This window comes from Apostichopus japonicus, chromosome 11, assembly GCF_037975245.1.
Source record: "Apostichopus japonicus isolate 1M-3 chromosome 11, ASM3797524v1, whole genome shotgun sequence".
NCBI classification, from domain to species: Eukaryota; Metazoa; Echinodermata; class Holothuroidea; order Aspidochirotida; family Stichopodidae; genus Apostichopus; species Apostichopus japonicus.
In genome coordinates, this window is record NC_092571.1 from 21,867,731 (window position 1) to 21,874,735 (window position 7,005).

Consider the following 7,005-nt stretch of genomic DNA (forward strand, 5'->3'; position numbering starts at 1 on the left):
TGTCACACATCTCATCAATATGCAGCAAAATAATAGCACTGAAAACATTGCATTGTGTAACCAACCTGCTCAGCACAATAAAATTTAGTCATACCACATATGGTTGGTGAACAATTGCAGATCAGGTTTTAATGTTCAGCCCTGCCCACTCATTTCGTCGCACGATATCTGCACCAAAAGCAATAACGACCCGCCTTAGCTCGTCATTGCTGCAAGGATCACCTCAAACCAACCTACCATTCTTCAGATTGGAGCTAACAGTTATTAATGTTAAGCTCTGCCCACTCATTTTGTTGCACAATATCTGCACCAAAAGCAATAACGACCCTCCTTAGCTCATCATTGCTGCAAGGATCACCTCAAACCAACCTACCATTCTTCAGATTGGAGCTAACAAGAGAACGTCAGCTAAAATCTATTTTGGTCCCCCCCGTTACAAACATTCAATCAGCAGAATAAACCGGAGATTAAAAATGTTGTAATGGTCAAGCAACATGTTGATACTAGTTTCATGTTAACCCCGCCCACTCATTACCATGCATGATATCTACACCAAAGGAAATAGTTACTATATGTGGTTTTACCAAGTTGATCTGGCAAGAAGCTAATTAGAAGTTGAACATTTAATTGCTGAGTTTCAAACTGACATCACATAAAATTCTCCTCTCGAAACTAAGCAAATAAAATCAAATATTTGAAAACATTTGTCTGGAAACTGGAGTTTTCTAATTAACTTATTCTTCTTTCTTTTATTGTTGGCAATTATGTTTCCTTTTTAAAGCCATTGAGTCAAAATTGATTTATTGTGTGAAGACAGCTACAGCCCTTACCCTCACATAAGCCAGCACAGAACTCATCAAGTTACTGATTATTGTTAAGAAAATTATGGAGGAATCATGCCAATCAACCCCCTCTCCCGACCCCCCCCCCCCCTCCCAAATAAAAAGACTGTAAAGGAATCTTACTTGTGTGAAATTCTTTAAGTAAAATGGATTGAATTTCTTCTTCAAAGGAAGGCCTGTGGAACTGTTAATATGTGTGTACAGCCCTTTCTCATTCACAGCCTTGACTCCATACGGCCCAAGCCAAGAGTTTTCGAGCTCCCCTCCTCTTCAGGCATCCTTTCTAGCATTCCGGACGAGAACACTTATAGAACCAACTTTGAAGCTCTGAATAAAACAAAATCCAGCATATATACGTAAACATCATAATACAATGTATATGATGCCATTCATTTAACTACAGTGCAGTTTTCAATGCACAACATAGCATTATGTAATTACCTGTTTTGATTGCTGCCTTTAATCAAAATTCTTTTTTTTTGCCGTTCTTGGGCTTTGCCAATATTTTCTTTTACAAAACCTTTGATTATGTCCTGCGACTGTGACATGAGTTGAAAAACCCTCTCCCGCTGTGCATCGCTGCAGCAGGAGATTCTGGTTGGACAATGGAGTCTTCAATGTCGACTGGTAACAACGGCTCTCTGGATATATGAAGATAATTAACAATCAATTATTCACAACACTTTGTTGACTGAAGAATAAATAAATTTTTATATATTTTATTTTCACATTTAAGACCCTGGAACCATAAATCTGAGTCACATCACATACTCAAACCAGCAGAAATATAAAACAAAAGTATATTCTGTGCTGTTATAGGTCCAAATTGCATACCAGCCCAAAATATGATATATAACTGAAAAACAAAACCAATATCAGTGGCATTAATTGCATGTATCTAAATTAATTGGCATGCTTTTATAGTTTAATGAATGTTCATCTTTTGTGCTTGCTATTTAGCAGTTTTTCCCAGGACCTGGGATGTGTCAAATGAGATTTTATCCTATAGAGGATCAGTGTAGCTATGCAGGATTTTTCCAAACTCTCTTTTCCCTGATTGCTTTTCTCCGTACAGTATATGACCTTTACAAATGTAAACCTCTATTCAGCAATGGTAGGTTTGAATTATTACAAACCTTCCAAACATCACAACGAAAGGAGAAAGACCTGTAGAACCATGTTTTGCTGTACGGTACCCCATGAGAATGGAAGACAGTGTTTCATCCCAGTCATCTTGGTTTTGATTGACAACTTTGATGAGTGACATGTGCATTTTGCAGAGTTTGGTTGAATCTTTCATCCAGCCCATTGGTCTGTGGGTGGTAGCTGAAGGATACTCTGTGGCCCACCCCTGTCATGTCAAACAGGGACTTGTTCAGAGAATTAACAAATTCTCCTCTTTGGTCTGAGATGACAACTTTCATGCACCCAAATCTAAATAAATGAAAAATTAAACAAGTTGTTAAAGAACTGGTTATGAGTAATACAGTAAACTATTGGCATCTTCAGAGTGGCTGTGTGGTTTAATCAGCAGATTCTTTTAGCACTTCTTTCAAAACAAGTAAGTTAAGCACTGACATAACACCTGGTCTTGGATGCGCTGACCGTTATCCCACTAACATTTTATTAACATTAACTTATAAAACAACTTCAAGAAATTCCTGTAACCATTTGGCCGCTTTCTGGGTCACAGGTAAAACTGAGAACAAATGCAAGTCTGCATAACTAACTTCAAAAATATGTTATGTAAAGTAAAAACAAAGTAGATGGATATATACCTGGCCATGGTTTCAAACAGAAAGTTTGCAACGGTTTATGCTGTTTTGTCTCTTACAGCAACAGCCTCTGGCCATTTTGAAAAATAGTCACATAGGGTTATGATGTACTTATTTCCATTGATGGTCTCTGCAAGGGGTCCAATCATATCCACACCCACCTAAAAAAAAAAGGAAAATAGCATTCAGAACCATACACAATCATACCAACTGATGTTCAAGTGATTTATATCTGAGTTTTGTAGACAATATACTGCTATTAAGGATTTCCAATCATGCTGATATATACTTATTGAAAGTTGACAAAAGATTTCTCGATGACTGAATGTGCTAAAAGCAGGTATTCTTACACTGCTAATAAGGTGTGTACAATCAACAATTCTTGTACAGAACAGAATGCTGTATCAAAGTTTGCAAATACTTTTGATACTGGACAGTGAAGCTTTTTTACTTTCAATGACTTAAATTGCATGATTTTGGCTTTTCTTGATTTAAAACTATTACTGCTCACACTTTTCAGCACAAAGCTCGGTGGCTGTTTATTGCTCCCGTTAGTCTAAACTCTTTGATCTTTTCCGTATCGATCTTCTTAGATTTAATGTTGAATTTTCAGGGCACAGTCCTGACGAACGATATTTTCCAATGATAATGTACTCTTCATCGGTATCCAGCTCAGGAGAAGTCATCTTGTAATATCAGATCGGGCTAAGTAAGTTAACGGTCTCAACTCCTAATGCTTAACCGAAGGCCAGAACAGTGCGTGCAAATATGCAACTACTAAGAATTTTGTGTGCCTGCGCGTTACACATTGAAATGTATTGCTTAGTATAATAACAAGCATGGCTTGTGTTTAATAAATTTATGTCTTGTTGATCACTTTTCTTTGTTTCGAACTTGGAACCTATTAAGAGTTTATATATCTTTTTTAGTAAGGTTATGAATTAATAACATGTTTGTCTACTCATTATTATTGCCTTTAAGTGAACAACATATGTTTGATTAATGGTGGAGTGGAACCACCATTAAGAAAAGAACAACTTTTAGAAAATTTATAGATTGTCACACTTTTCTACCATCGTGAATATAATTTCCAGAATAGTTTTAAGGTCTGGTCAATTCTAATTCATGAATTGCAGATATTAATTATATTTCTTTCATTTAGAATAGAAGTTCTGTACTGTAATTTGAAAATTTGCTACCTTTGGCAACCGTGAAACGTGAACAGACCCAATTTCGAGGACGCTGATTTCAAACTCAAAAGTATAACAAACTTTCGTAAAATTTTGAAGACTTGCAGTGAGAGTTGTACAGTAAACCGCGAGAGTTGGCAGGCCTGCAAAACCCTAGCAATATAGTCTTCGACTTAAACGATTTTTGCTGATGTACTGAGTCTAGTCTAAGTCTTAACCCTATCGTTTTAAACTTCAGCCAGTGGCAGTAGGCCAAATTGTATAGGCCTAATGGAGTTTTTGGCTGAAAATGTAACTGTGTAAGGCCTAGCTAATTTAGAACTAGCCTTATGGCTGATAAGTCTGTTAACAAATCTTCACTCAAAGCGTTGTTGCATAACATGCTAGGTGCTTACCCTAGGAGTATCTTAGGCTAAGCCATTACCATCTTCCATATACTTATTGCAATACCAACTGACTCGACTTGTGGTTGGCCAAAAAAGGGGATATTGAATATCTACCCCATTTGGTAATGCTAGGCAGACTTAATGCTCCTCTGCACAAATTCATGATTAAACACACACAGCATTATTTCAGTGGTCAAGCCAAACATGTCTTCAAGCACAGGAAAGTAGTGCTGGCCATTAGATTTAGAGCACTTATGTTTACAATCATACATGTTGACTGGTGAATTAATGAGGTGCGCTCAAGGATGAATCCTAGTGGCAGTATTTGGGGTAGTTTATCAAGTAACAAATTCTTAATGCTCGAGTGAATTTGAGAAGGACTGTTTATCTATAGACAGTCTCGGCCTTCATGCATAGCATTAGACCTAGTAATATGTATGGCCGTGGCTATTCTTACGACTAGTTGTAACAATTATTTATAAACTATTCTTACGACAAAGGCAAATTCAAGCGCAGTAAAGTAAATAACGCAACTGCGCATGTAGTAGGGGTACAGTAACCCTAACCCTAAACATAACCCTAAACCTCAATCCTAACGCTTACTCTAACCCTAACCTGAAATTATTGTTACTCCTCGTCGTAAAAATAGTACTTCTGGTCGTGAAAATAGCAACTGCGCATGCGTAATCGGAAATTATTCTTACGACTAGTCGTAAGAATAGCCACTTTGAATATGTATTGCTATGCCCATAGTAGTACTAGTAGTAGGCTACTTCTTATGGCCATATTCAACTTCAATTCCTATGATTGAGATACACAGCTAATTGTCTGCATATAGGTCCATTAGGCCTAACTCAGCCCAGCTACAGTCAGACTTTAGAATCTTGGTTACATTGGTTGCACTGGTATTAACTACTGTAGGTCTAGGCTAGGCTTGTTATAACTCAGTCGTATAACTCAGTCGTAGGCCTAGACATAGGAAGCCATAGGCCTATGCTTGTTTGCTTTGATCTCAAATAAGTAGTAAGCCAAGCCTAAAATGGAACTAAACAGGACATCCTGGACTTGATGACCAAAACATGCCGATCTACTCTTACTGTCGTAATACTAGTTGTTGAAGCCTAGCCTATTACCGATTAGTAGTAGTGCCTATGGTCCTATGCTTATCCCCACCTCAAACAGCTTGGTAGGCCTCTAGACCGTCATGCAGTTGAAATTTTGTCTCCTAAATCTTTCGTCTTTGTAGAAACGAACTCCATCTCCATTTCGGTGGCTACATCAGGCCGCACAGCAAGGCAAGATGTTTTCTTTAAAACGATACAAAACCACTGTTAGCCTACGCACGTTTCATACAAAATATGTGTTTGTAAAATTGTATGGCAGTGTCGTCTGCACATTTCAATAAAGTTTTCTGATTTAGGGTGGCATACTCCTATAAGAGTCGATATCGATCCGCCCGATTGTTATTCTATCTCGGGAAATGTTCCAAAAAGCATCAGGAGAACATCTTTTTTTGACCCGTTATCAATCTTGATATTTTTTTTTTTTTTTTTTGTGGCTTGCATGTTGAAGAGCATGAATGGCTAGAATGTCTTAACATATGTTATGTTTCTTGCTTGTCATCTTAATTGTTTATTTTAAAAACGTATGAAAACAGAAATTAAGTAATAAGATCCTTCAAGAAGCTTTTAAGTGCATGGATGGGAGCTAGGGGGCTGGGGAGTTTTGTAGTTGAGCCAAAATTGGTTCAATTTAAAGGCATTGGAGAGTCGCCCAAAACCACGTTCGGCGATCTGAAAAAGTTAACTTTCCGTGGCTTGCAAGTGACGATTTGTTCGTGTCGCTACAAAGTGCAGACAGTACAGTACGGCAATGAAACGTGATACCTTGTTATATTTTAGCTGGACCTAAGATGTCCATCGCTGTATTGTCTGTATACTGTGCTGTGGTTATTGACCGCAGCTGTATGCACTGACTGTACACTAGTGTCTAATTACCGAAGGTAGCAAGCTGTGTGTGTGTATTTTCTGGGATCGATGGTGGTGTCCAACACTTTTGTTACATCTCATTCGAAACTAGGTCAGATTACCGGCATTATACGTTTCTTTTTGCGCGAGTCTTCGCACCCTATAAGTCCCCTTTATGCCAAGAGAGGAGATGCTTATCCAACCAATTTAACATAACCCTCTCTTACGCGAAGAGAACGATGAAACTCTTTTTAACAGTATTTTTATTGATGAGGATATTAGATAGACAGAGATTTCTTTCATCCATAAGATATGGACATTTTTCCTCTCTCACTAATGTTTATATATATATATATATATATATATATATATATATATATATATATATATATATATATATATATATATATATATATATTCATTCATTCATTCATTCATTTATTTGTTGTTTTTTTTTCACATAAATATTACAATGTGAATGGAAGTCTTCTGAAAAGCCTATGCTGGCTTAACAAAACAGAAGACTCCCATGAAGAAAAGATAGAAAATAGTGAAAATAATGTTAATAACAATACGTATACGCTTCAATATGTGAATATGCTGCTATGCGACTATGCAGCTAAATCATAATTAATAAGACATGATAATTTCTTTAGTAAGACATTTACTAAATGTGGAGTTTGTTTTCTTAGTTTTTAAAGTTATTGACAGCGAATTCCAAATTTTGGTTGCACGGTTTCTGAGGCTTAACATACCAGTGCGTGTTTTGTATGATTTATAATGTGCGTTGCTAGCCGTTCTGGTATTATGATTATGGAAATCTGTGTTGCTATTTATAAAATTTC

At 36.9% G+C, this 7,005-nt stretch overlaps 1 protein-coding gene across 3 annotated transcripts in view; it reads right to left on the reverse strand.

Annotated features, from left to right (window-relative positions):
* LOC139975566 (gamma-adducin-like) overlaps positions 1-5,732 on the reverse strand; it is a 59,561-nt gene extending 53,829 nt beyond the window's left edge. Inside the window, exons 1-5 of one of the 3 annotated variants that reach the window (XR_011795786.1) lie at positions 5,367-5,732; positions 2,621-2,778; positions 1,979-2,276; positions 1,284-1,483; positions 966-1,169 (exon numbers count right to left, since the gene is read on the reverse strand). The gene's annotated coding sequence lies outside the window, so the exon portion shown is untranslated. The remainder of the gene's footprint in view (positions 1-965; positions 1,170-1,283; positions 1,484-1,978; positions 2,277-2,620; positions 2,779-5,366) is intronic. The other 2 variants (XM_071983574.1, XM_071983575.1) reach the window with 2 other exon arrangements.
* Positions 5,733-7,005: the final 1,273 nt, after the last annotated feature.